The sequence below is a fragment of the Gopherus evgoodei genome, chromosome 7 (genome assembly GCF_007399415.2).
Source record: "Gopherus evgoodei ecotype Sinaloan lineage chromosome 7, rGopEvg1_v1.p, whole genome shotgun sequence".
In the NCBI taxonomy this organism is placed as follows: domain Eukaryota; kingdom Metazoa; phylum Chordata; order Testudines; family Testudinidae; genus Gopherus; species Gopherus evgoodei.
This window is the reverse complement of record NC_044328.1, coordinates 74,552,626-74,565,235: the sequence shown is the minus strand read 5'-3', so window position 1 is coordinate 74,565,235 and position 12,610 is coordinate 74,552,626. Positions and strand designations below refer to the sequence as shown.

Below are 12,610 nucleotides of genomic sequence, written 5' to 3'. Positions count from 1 at the left end.
GCCAAGGTGGGCAAGCACAGCTCTACAATGGGTGGCATTGTTGACACTGCATTTCTGCTCTCATTAAGGATGACCTCACAACCCACCCTTGGCCGCTTCGCCCAGCCCTGCTGTCTTTTGACTTGGGCCCATGAATCCGAGAGGGAACAGTGCGCTCATTGTAGAGCCTGGCTCTGTCCCTCTGTCCGGTGTCTTTCTACCCCCAGCACGCACATCAGGATGCTGACAAGGGTCCAGCGTGCTGGGCAACCCCCAGCAGCCGCCTTTGGCCTTCGCTGGGAACCAGCATTGCATTGACTGCTCTAGGGCAGGGTCCTGGAGCTCTGTAAAGATGCTCAGGGGGCAGAGATCGGCCCCCCCAGCTGGTGGCCAGGCGGGGCAGGGAGCAGCCCCCCACACACCCAGACTATCTCTTAGGGAGGGGTCTGCCCCTGCTGTCTGGCTGAGCAGCACATCCCTCCATGTGGGCTCATAGATTTCAAGGGGGCTAAACACAATTCCAGGAAGGGGTAGGCAGAAGGGGGCTCCAAGTGACTAGGAGCACAGGAGCTCCCTGGGTGGATTGGAGCCAGGGTCCAGCTCACCCAGTGTCCTGCCACCACGAGTGACCAGTGCCAGCTGTTCTAGAGGAAGGGGCAAGACCCCCTGTAGAGCCCAGTTATGGGGCAATCTGCTCCCAGGGATGGTGCCTGAGCACATTTCCACCAGCCCCGTCCCAGCCCCCGGTTCTCTCTCCGCTCTGAGATTGGAGCGGCCTTTCCCCTGACAGCCCGGTGATGGTGCGCAGAGCTGTGGGGGAGCATTGGCTGAAGCCCCTTGGGGTGGGTTGGGTCTCACAGGGGGTCAACTTGCAAAGGCGATTTTGGCCATCATTGCATTTGCACCTGCAGCACCAGCACATCCTCCCCGCAGTGAGTCACAGTCCCCAGGACATCCGGATTCCGGCTAACTGCCAGGGCGGTGCCCATGAAGCTGCCACCTGCCCCAGTTGGGCACAGGAGAGGGGAGCATGAAATTAATGACAGGTCTATTTCACAGGTTATGCTCTTATGCAATTGTACTCGGATTCTCTTTTCCACTCTGGTAAAGCAATACCCTACCCCCGTCCCAGCTGGAGTCGGGGGGAGAGGCGGAAGTGAGGGGAGGAGAGAAAGAGGCTGGTGCAGAGGAAGAGAAAGGGGCCTTCCCCAGCCCTAGAGATGCTCCGCTGAGCGCTGGCTGTAGCAGCGGCCCTGGCTGACACCAAGCCACACATCCTGCTATGCCATCTCAAGGCTGCTGGGCCGACATGGGGGAATTGAGGTGTTTCTAACTCCAGCCTGACCAGATGTGTTCTAGTGGGATCCTGCTCAGTGTCAGGCATCCACACCTCCCTCCAGCATCCTTGAGAAGAGCTCCCTGGGAGACCAAGTCCCAGCACAGCATGGGTGGCAAGTGGGAAGGGAAGAAGTGAACTCAGAGAGAATAACACAGCTTACGAAGTATAATTTATCCAGTCACCTATTGGAACTGTTCCAGCAGGGTTTACAAATTCTGCTGGACTGAGTGTGTAGGCAGTTAGATCTTGGAGAAATGCTGGGTTCATTGTTCATTCTTTAGGGAAGCTGTTCTACAGCCACTATTAAGTTTTTTCAGCCCCTGAAAGTCTCTGTGCAGATCATTACTTAGCTAGAGAGCTGTTGGCTATGGGATCTCCTGTAACCCAACACAATCCCATGGTGTCAGCAGCATCATGCATTGTGTTTTATAGCACTCCACCCATTCCCTCATGAATCATCCCCAGTACCTGGGAGTGAGCTCAGGATTATCCTCCCCATTTTGTAGTGTTCAAATGAGGTAGAGATCAACAAAGTGACTTGCCCAGAGCTGTAGGGAAAATCACTATCACAGCCACTATTACACTGTAGGGGTTCCTGGCTTCCAGGCCTGTGCTTAGGTACCTGCACCACACCTCAGGTGCAGGCCTTTAAAGAGACACTCAAAGTGATTGAGAAAGAGCCAGTGGCCTAGGAACTGGTGACGGAAGGACAGATTAGAGTAAACTTGCACATAGGTAGCACCTTTCAGCCAGAGTGCCCCCAGCACTTCACAAACCACACCCTACAGCACAGATTTGCACAGGGAAGCTACACCCCGACTTTGCAGCAATGCTACTGATTCTGGATGCCCACCCATGCTGGATTTTCAGCAGTGAGCATGTTGGCATCAGCAGGAGCACAGCCCTTTCTGAAACGAGCAAGGGCAGGGTAGCAGATGTCTGGACGGGGAGGGCACTAGCAGGGATGCTTACAGGGGAGCAGGAACACAGCTAGATAGTCAGCAAAAACAACAAGGAGGCCTCGTTGCACCTTAGAGATTAACATTTATTTGGGCATAAGCTTTTATGGGCTAAAACCCACTTCCTCAGATGCATGGAGTGGAACATACAGTAAGCAGTATTATTACAGCACATGAAAAGATGGGAGTTGCCTTACCAAGTGTGTGTGTGTGTGGAGGGGAGGGTGTCAGTGCTAAGGAAGCCAATTCAGTCAAGATGGATGTCAACCATTCCTAATAGTTGACAAGAAGGTGTGAGTATCAGTACTTTTTGTAGTGATCCAGACACTCCCAGTCTTTATTCTGGCCTAATTTGATGGTGTCCAGTCTGTAAATTAAATCCAGTTCTGCAGTTTCTCGTTGAAGTCTGTTTTTGAAGCTAGCTACTCAGTTACTCCCCTCTTTCTGTGTAACCTAGCCTCTGTTTAGCAATGCTCATAGTTGGGGGCACACAAGATAAGCAGAGCATGCAGACAGAGGAATGCCCCTGCTAGGAGCTCACGTGGGCATCTCTCGAGGATCGCTGTTCCTTGGCTGCTGAAGGATGGCTGCAGCACTGAGCTGTCCCTGTACTTCTGCCAGGGGTGGCCTTGGCCCTAGGCTTTGTGTATGTGCATCTGCCCTTCACTGCAGGGCGGATCCTACTTTCACCCCACACATAGAGCCGCTGTGAATAGCTTCCTCTAGCAGCTCTCAGCTGTAGAGCTGGACAAATCTCTCCCCCACCCCCCCCCCCATTGCATGTCTAGGTTGACTGAAATATCTTGCAACTTCAAGCTGAATTCCTCAAGTGAGGGTAGCCAGAAAAAAAAGCAATTCCAAGTAGTACAAGGGTTGGGTTACAGCATTTTAAAATGACATTTCACTTTGAACTAAGTGCCCCCTCCCGCAAAAGGTAAGAAGCCTCAACAGCTAAAGGGATTCCATTTCCAGTCAAACAAAACACTGCTGAACCTAGAACAGAATTTTACTTCGTTTTGGTGAAAAATTCTCACTATGGTTCAGCCCACCTGCCCTGATTCTTCCATTCGGACACTGAACCAAAATACCCCAAACCTAATTTTCACAGCTCTGCCTTGAAGTGTGCAACAAGTTTCAGCGGTCCTATTAAAGGAGAAGCTGTGCTACTTAGTCTTGAGTGCCATCTGCTGGCACTTTAACTGTGTATAGACAGAGGGCAGACAGCGGGACCCATATAAAGAGAATTTTAAAAACACTGTTTTGATTGCCCAGTGCCAATGACAGAATTAGGGAGGGGAGTTATTTTGCTCCCAGTTAATGTGGAGCTGCATCCTCCTAAATCCCTAAAGTGAGAGCTAAAAAGGGAGTGGTGAAATGTAGCCACAGGATTGCGTAAGAAGAGATCTACTTAAAGATTTCCCAAGTCCTTCAGCCAATCAGAACAAGTGCCAGAGAGAGATTGGATATTCTGTTATCAGCTCAAGTTTCCTCGAAGACAAATTACACCACAAAAAAAAAGATAAGGAGGAGGAAAATAGAGAAAGACAAAGCAAATCCCTCAGAATAATCACTGGACGCAATCTCCACTAGCACCACCCTGCCTCTCTATCCCCCCTCCCTCCAGAGGCAACTGGGAAGGGCTTGTATTGCATACCTTGATCTCCTCCTGCCTTAGAGAGACTTCATTTGAAACAGATGTTCTATAGATGTGGGAGGGAGAAAGACAGAATATATGGGCCCTGTGGGTTTGTCTTGTCCTTACGTGGAGAGGCGAGGAAACTAGACTTTAGTCTACAGAAGAGAAGAGTGAGGGGGCATTTGATAGCAGCCTTCAATTACCTGAAGGGGGTGGTTCCAAAAAGATGGAGCTCAGCTGTTTTCAGTGGTGGCAGATGACAGAACTAGGAGCAATGGTCTCAAGTTGCAGTGGGGAGGTCTAGGTTGGATATTAGAAGAAAACTATTTCACTGGGATGGTGGAGGTGGTGAAGCACTGGAATGGGTTACTTAGTGAGGTGGTGGAATCTCCATACTTAGAGGTTTTTGAGGCCTGGCTTGACAAAGCCCTGGCTGGGATGATTGAGTTGGTATTGGTCCTGCTTTGAGCTAGATTACCTCCTCTATGAAGAAGATGCACAGATATTGTTGCCCTATCTCAAAGAAGATAGGAATTCGAAAAAGGTGCAGAGAAGGACAACAAAAATGATTAGCGGTATGGAACAGCTTCCAGGTGAGGAGACAATAGTAAGACTGGGCTTTTACAGCTTGGAAAAAAAAACAAAACAACAGACTGCTAAGGGTGAGAATATGATGTCTATAAAATCATGACCGGTATGGAGAAAGGGAATAAGGAAATGTTATTTACTCCTTCTTATAACACAAGAACTAGTAGTCACTAAATGAAATTAATTGGCAGCAGGTTTAAAACCAAAAGGAAGTATTTCTTCACACAGTACAGTCAACTTGTGGAACTCTTTGCCAGGGGGATGTTGTGAAGGCCAAGACTAACATGGTTCAAAAAAAATAAAAAAAATAAAAAAAAAAATCCCCCCGCAAACACAACTAGATACGTTCATGGTTATTAGCCATCAGTGGCTAATAACCAGAATGGGCAAGAGTGGTCCCTCGCCTGTTTGCTAGAAGCTGGGAATGAGTGACAGGGGACGGATAACTTGATGATTACCTGTTTTTTTCATTCTCTCTGGGGCACCTGGCATTGGCCCCTGTTGGAAGACAGGATACTGGACTAGATGAACCTCTGGTCTGACTCTGTATGGCTGTTCTTATATGCTACCCTGCTGCAACAAAAAGACACGAGCAGCAGTACTCTTCCTATTACTAAGATCAGTCAGCTGATCAGTTAGAGGGCTTTTCCCCTCCTCAGCAGTCTTGAGTCTATTGGTGCTCAGCTGCTGTTTGGCTTGAGACACCCAGGTCACATATGCCTGCGTGCTCAGAGGGGGCAGCTAAAGAGAAGCACCGAATACTGACTAGCAAGACAGCTGGTGAGGAAAGCTAGTGTCCTGCTCCCAGCTAGCACCCACTAGAGATGCAGGTGGTAGATGGACAGGATGGTAGCTCTGGCCAGGGGACATAGATGGACTCTGCATTTTAGTACCATCACTCTGCTTGTACCAAGCCCAGAAGTGGTTTCCCCTGCTTCCCCCAGGGCCAGGCCACACACAGGGACAGCTCTGGACATTTTGCTGCCCCAAGCACAGTGGCATGCCACAGGGGGTGCTCTGCCTGTCACCAGGAGGGCGGCAGGCTGCTCCGGTGGACCTCCCGCAGGCACACCTGCGGAGGGTCCACTGGTCCCGCAGCTTTGGTGGACCTCCTGCAGGTGTGCCTGCGGGAGGTCCACTGGAGCTGCCTGCTGCCCTCCTGGCGACCGGCAGAGTGCCCCCCCGTGGCACGCCGCCCCAAGCATGTGCTTGGAGTGCTAGGGCCTGGAGCTGTCCCTGGCCACACAGCCCCAGCCCAGGAAGCCCAAAGGAAGCATGCTTGCAATAGTGTTTATTGTATCATACTGATCTCACAGGCTGCATTTCTCCATCTCCCCCACATGACTGCCATGAGTGTCACACACAACGTCCTCATCAGCATCACGCCAGCTAAGGTCAAGATCCAGGCTGCTCCACTGTTCCTTGGTGACCTTGTAGAAAGAGAGCAAGCTCAGTCTGGAGCAGGCAAGTCCCTTTAGAGTCCTGATCAGACTCCCATCCTGCTCCACTATTTGTCCCACCATCATTTCCTCCTCCAGCTTTCCCAGTCAGACTCCACCTATTATACAGTAGTTACCAGCACTATGCTGTACCGAGACCAGTTCTCTCTCTCATAAATCCAGAGTCCTTCCCAGCTTGAGAACTGAGAGTAGGTTATTATCTTAGCTCCTTGCCAACAGATTGGAAGTGTTCACTGCAGATTGGAAGTGTTAGTGCAGCCAGTGGTTCCTCCAGTAGAAGAGTCTGTGGGGGCATGCAGAGCTGCTACTGTCCTGCCTCTCTAGGCCATGCTGTCATGGGCCCCAGCCTTCTCTGGTGGCAATGTGACACCAGTGTGCTCAGAACACAGGGTTGGGCATTTCCCACAGGCTTCTAATTGGGATGCCTCTAGAGCAGTTATTCAGGCTAGGAGAGTCAGAGGGATGAATGCCCAGTGATGGGTTTAAAGGCTGCCTTCCCTCCAAGTCCATTTGGCCACAGCAGGATGAGGATCAGCAATTAAATATTACTACTAGCCGATGCCATAGGGTTGTAAATCCAAGCAAGCCAGCCAGGTTGGAGAGGTAGTCAAGGAGATAGGAGTGAATTTCCTGGTTATCCTTACAACTGGCCATGGGCAGGTCAATGACTGAACTAGCCTCACACTGGCTTGGTGCCCTACCACTGTAGGGTCACTCCAGGGTGGCCTTGACTGGAAGGTCTCTTGGAACAAGAGGTCCCTGCCATAGGGAACTCCCTCACAGCTAAGCTATAAGGCTTTTACAAAGGATACTAGGCTGGACTCACCAAGTTCTGGAAACACTTTCCTCTTCAGCCTGGCCTGGAGGGGAAGCACAGACCCCTGGCTGGTGACATGGGAAAGCCCATCTTGAAGGTGCTGCTCAGAGCTCCTCCTGCCCCCTACAACAGACAACAGCTGTTTATCTACAGAGCAGACAAGTCTGGAAGTCCTGTTAACCAAGGAGCATCCATGCTTCCATCACCCCATGTCTGAGGAAAGCCAGTCAGTGGGGCATCTGCTGTAGCAGAGCATCAGCCCAGCTCCCTTCAGCATCTAGTGCCACTTCAGGGCAAAGCCAGAGAAAGAGAGCTGCATTATCAGCCACTACTGCTGAAGGGAGAGGGGAAGTGAGCCCCTATTCCAAATGGAGTGGAGAACTCTGCATTGGTTTGTTCAGAGAGGTGACTGTGCTGTGCAAGCAGCAGGGTGAGTTGGAAGCTACTCCCCTTTGTTGAGCAGGAAGCCCAGTTGTCACCCAGCTGGATGGATTTATGCTCATGGCTGATCAGGTATGAGCATGACTCCTGGCAGCCACCCCACCTGCTCTCTCTTCTTGCCATGCCCTTGCTTGGGCTGTGGTGATACTCACGGGCTACAGCAGAGCAGGAGAGGGTGCAGGGCTCCAGCCTGGAGGGCCGGCACACTGAGGCACTGCAGTGCAGGTACACCTAGGAGAGAGAGAGGGTGCAGAGCTGGAGATCACAGCTCAGGTTGGACAGGCCCTTCTTGACATGCCCCCTGCCTTTGCTTACAGGGGAGTGAAGCTACACTCCCGATTTCAGGGTCCAAGAACTCAGGACCTGAACCTGTGGGGTGAGTGGCCTGTTAGTGTAGGAGCACTGGAGGGGCTGGGCAGTGAGGAGCATCATGGAGGTCAGGAAGATGAACAATCTTAGTCAGCCTAAGGTTTGCCCTGCACCTATTCCCTGATGATAGGCAGGGAGACTAGCAACACAGAAGGGGGAAGAGACTTGTGGAACAGGCCCAATGTGACAGACATGGTGCAAGCATGCAGAGTGCTAGAGAGTACTGATCACAGAGACTGATCAGCCCTACTGGAATAGAAAAGAGAGGTCATACTGGGCCTGTGAGTGCTCGCTGGGAGGCAGACGCCACGAAGGTGAAGGTTCTGATGATGAAGCGCTGGTGGTGAGATGGGAACAGCAGTCCCGAGGCAGCTCCCATAGGCACCAGCTGGGTGCGGTAGTTATCTCCTGTGTATGGGCACCTGGGAATAAGGGGAGCAGCTGAGAGATGGTGTCCTGCACTCCCCAGGCCCAAATAGAGATCCCTTTTCCCCAGACCCCCAGTCACTCACCCATCCACCAGGATAGGCCATTGCGGCTGCTGTTGGGGGTTGGTGCTGGGGGTGGCCCAGCAGTGGTGCAGGACCAGAACCAGATCTGGGTCAGTTCTCTGCAGGATCCGGACCTCCACATAGATGGGATCCCACAGAACTTTCACCACAGGGTAATCTAGGTCTGTGTAGTAGGAGCCATAACTCTGCTCTGGAACAGAGATAAGCACAGAGGGATCACTGCAGGTCAGCATGAGATGCAGGTAGAGAAGCATAGTGCATCATACAGGGCCAACATCCACAGGCTGTTCAGGGGTGCCTGGACTCCCAGCTCAGGGGGCAGCGTTCCCACTGTGCTAGATCTAGCCCAAATGCAGGAGCAGGGCTGCCTTTCCATACATGAGGACATATACAGCTCACTTCCGGCTGAGAGAGAGAGAGGGGTTAGTTTAAATCTAAACACATCATTGATCAGCCTGAATAGATCAGTCACAGCCTTGTCCCATGTCTCCACTGCCAAGCTAGAATCTCATGTCCCCAACCCTCCCATCCCACACAGTATTTAGCTCCCCTCCAACTGAGACCCAAATCCTGCCCCAAGAGATCTGCATGAACCCTGCACAGAGCTTTCCTACCTGTGGCAATGCGTAGCTCCAGCACCAGGGGCCCAGGCTGGGACACAGCAGAGAGTGGAGGCAGAGTGAAGACCTGGACACTCAGGGGAAGGAAGTTCCCACTGATAGAGTAGCTGCAGCGGATGTGTAACCTAGCAGAGAGCCAACAAGCCTGAGTGGGGCACGGCCAGACATGCACTGCAAAGACTCAGTTGAGGGGTAGAAGTGGGAATCAGTCAGAACCTGTGAATTCCAGCTGCCCAGAAGCCCAAGCCCATAAGCAAAGAGGGGGAGGGATAGCTCAGTGGTTTGAGCATTGGCCTGCTAAACCCAAGTTATGAGTTCAATCCTTGAGGGGGCCACCTAGGGATAGGGGCAAAAATCTGCCTGGAGATTGGTCCTGCTTTGAGCAAGGGGTTGGACTAGATTAACTCTTGAGGTCCCTTCCAAGCCTGATATTCTATGACACCCCAGTATTGCCCTTCTATTGACTTGCTGTGTTTTTAATCATCTCCCTTAGATGTCAGGAACAGATAGGACCCAGGGTTCTGGGGAGAATCACTATGCAGTGCCTGGCACCTGCCTGCCATGCAACAGCTTTCTGGAGGAACAGCTGGCCCTGAACCACTGCCATGCCATTGCCATGAGCTGAGCAGGGCTCACATGACAGAGGCAGCTCTGGAGATGCAGAGCAGAAGGGGATGGAGGTACCTGCACCAGGAGTTACCTGAAAGTGCTGTCCCAGGTGATGGAGCCCAGACTCCAGGTTCTCACATCCCTGGATGCCATCAGCTCATTCTCATACACACCCTGGTCTCCAGCCATCTGCAAGGAGAGAGCAGTCACTGACCTCCAGCTTTGATCCTTGCAGGGCCAGGCTTCAGACTAGGGGAAGCCAGAGATTTGCCCCAGAGGAGCCACTGTTTGTCCAGCTGGGTTTGTCGCTGCATCCACCTCAGAAAGGGACCTGCCAGTGCACCTTGTTCTGACCTAAACCCTTTTCTATTCCAGCTTAGTGACCCCATCCTGGCCTCCCCCAGCTCAACTCTTACCTGGAAAGTGGTGCCACAGGCAGAAAGTGGGAACCAGAACAGGACAAAGGCATTGTTCTGCCCCACAGGGACACAGCCAGCTCCGCACCCACTGGCCAGACGCACTGAGTCCAGGATCAGGGGGAGGCAGAGTCACAGCCCAAGAGACTGTGAGGGAGAACTGGCTGTCTGGAGTGCACTGCGCTGTCACTGGAAGGGAGCCAGGGATAGGTCAGGGTCACCCTACCACCTGGGCCAGCCAGTCTCAGGACACTGGAGAGGAAACCAGCAACTGACCCTGGAGCTGGATAAGAACCCACCATGTTCTATTGCACCCCTTCAGGCATCCCAAAGAGCACAGGCACCCTGGCAGCATACAGCTCATGGTGGAGCTGCAATGGCCATGAGGCATGTGCTGTGGATTCCAGGCCATTGGCTGGGGCTGTTATTGACATGGCTGAAGCACTCAGCCCTCAGACTGAGCTGGATGGAAAGTGTTGCACATGGTCTTGATATATCACACTAACTAGCCCAGCACCCAGCTGTCTGCAGGACTGGGTACGTGGAAACCCCACTGTGCTTTGATGCCAGGCATCTCAGACACTGCCCCTCACATGTGGGACCATTACAGTCAGCTCTGGACAATTCATGTGCACAGAAACTCACCTGTATTGCCATAGTAACAAGGCTTCACCCTATCACTGGGGTTGTAGCAACAGCCTTGTTCCTCAGTCTTGATGGGTGGGGAGGCACAGGGCTGCCTGTCCTGGTTCTGGATGGCAGCACAGACACTGAGGCTTGGAGCATCCAGGGCTGGGGTGAAACAGATGGGAAGCAGTATGGAACTCAGAGCAAGAGGAAGGAACAGACTAGGTGGGGTAAGAGGCTAGGCTATAGAGTATGCTCCCTCCTGGCTAGGCTGGGGCCTTTGAGAAACACTCTGCTGAGGGACTTCAGTCTGAACCATCCAGCACCAAGGGGGGTAGGGGAGTAGACTCCGTCTGTGCATTCTCAGCCCCAAGACTAACCAATTAATCCATACCTGTTTGGTTAAAGGGGTAGTGAAGGAGGCATGGCCTCTAGAAGAGCCTCCAGCACCTGTCACCATTCCCCAGGCCCTGCCTGGAGCCCTTAGGCACCAATGCAATACAAAGACCATTAATGCCAGGCTCTCCTATGTGAGAAGAGCAGCCAAGCAGGAGGGTGTGCTCTCTGCCAAGGGCATTGTCTTCCTCTGCCTGAGGAGAAGGGCAGTCACTGACCCCACAGTGGCCACCTGACCCCAGGGAGGAGAAGAGGGAGACACAGGCCTTCCCCATGGATGCAGACCGAGGCCTCCCTCTGTCTAACTGGAGGAGAGCCCCCATCTCTATGAGATCAGTCACAGCCACAGGCTAGGGAATTCAGCATAAGACATTAGGCCCTCACCTGGCAGGTTCCTGGGACACCTGAGAACCTTTTCCTCACCAGTAGCGATCGCCTCAATGCCAACCACCATCAGGTAACCACCATCCTGGAAAGAGAGACCCACAGATGTCAGGCCTGGCAGAGCAGCAAGCCCAGAAACCAAGGCAGGTTCCAGAAGGTCACTCACCCATTCAGAGACAAAACAGCCAGCATAGGAGGCACCAACTGTCCTGGAGCCATCTGCAGCCCAGGAGACCCAGACCCCACAACTGGAGTCATTCTGCAGAGCATGCAGCCTCCCAGCCGTATCTAGGGAGGAACAAGGAGATCAGCAGCCAGTGCGGGGGAAGAGGGCACAAGAGTAATCTAAGAAGCTACTGCCCCCCCTGCACAAAGGGGTCAGGCTCTTGGCTGGCAGGGGGCTACCCAGGCCAGGCTCACTCCCAGACTCCTAAACACCAGCTCAGGTCAGCCATTGCTCAGGCTCCCTAGGACTCAGCCAGCTACTGGACAGGGCTTGGACAGGTTGAGGGATCCCTAGGACAGAGCCAGTCCCTTCCCCTCTCTCTGGAGCCACACCCTAGACTCCCTCCAGACACCAGGGAGGGGCACACAGGTCTGGCCTCACTTACCCCAAGCAGACAGTGCCAGTGAACCTGCCCCAGTCTGGCCAGGAGGCAGCATGAACTGCAGGCTTCTCTGGCGACAAACCAGCCTCCTAGGATCCCCCAGGGCTGCTAGGGCAAAGGGGCAATACAGCAACCAGAAGCACACCACTCCCACAGGAAGCTGCCTCCACCACACCCCAACCATACTGTTCTTCTGCCAGTGACCCATAAGGCACCTCCCTCAGTCTGCCCCCTTTGTACTCTGCAGGCAGCTGGGATTGACCAGAGCCTAGGTGGCTGTTTCAGCAGAGCCAGAGGAGAAGAGCCCAGCTCCTCCCCTGAGGTTTGGCCACACCTTGCCTCAGCAAGAAGCGTCTTTGGGAGCAGGATAGAACTGCTTGGCCTTTCTCAGGAGGAAACAGAAGATAGGTCTGTGTTCATGGTCTGTTCCTTCCCATTGGAACCCAGGGAGGGTTCAGACCTTTCTCCCTCTCCAAATGCTGGTATTGGGCCTCGCCCTGCTGAGGGATCAGCCTGGGCCTTTGTTAAGGGCCCCCTGTTGCATGACAGGGGCCTCTGTCACCAGCCATCTCTGGACTTACTCTCCAGGGCTGCCATAGCACCAGACTCCCCCTGGTGCAGGGAGGCTCCTTGGGGCTGGCCCTGGCCATCCACTGCTCAGTTCACACCCTGGGCTGGCAGAGGCTGGAGCATGGCCAGGTTCATGCATCAGTCCCCGCAGAGGGAGTGGGCCTGAGGCTCCGTTGCCATAGTTATTAAAGCAGAAGGGAAGTGTTTTACTCTCTCTGCTGTAAATGGCTCCATGAGGTGCAGGCCAGTGGACAGTCAGGCATAGAGAATCCAGTTCTAG

General features: G+C 53.1%; 1 pseudogene; it reads right to left on the bottom strand.

Moving 5' to 3' along the window:
- Positions 1-869: 869 nt before the first annotated feature.
- On the bottom strand, positions 870-12,357 carry LOC115655212 (annotated as a pseudogene).
- Positions 12,358-12,610: the final 253 nt, after the last annotated feature.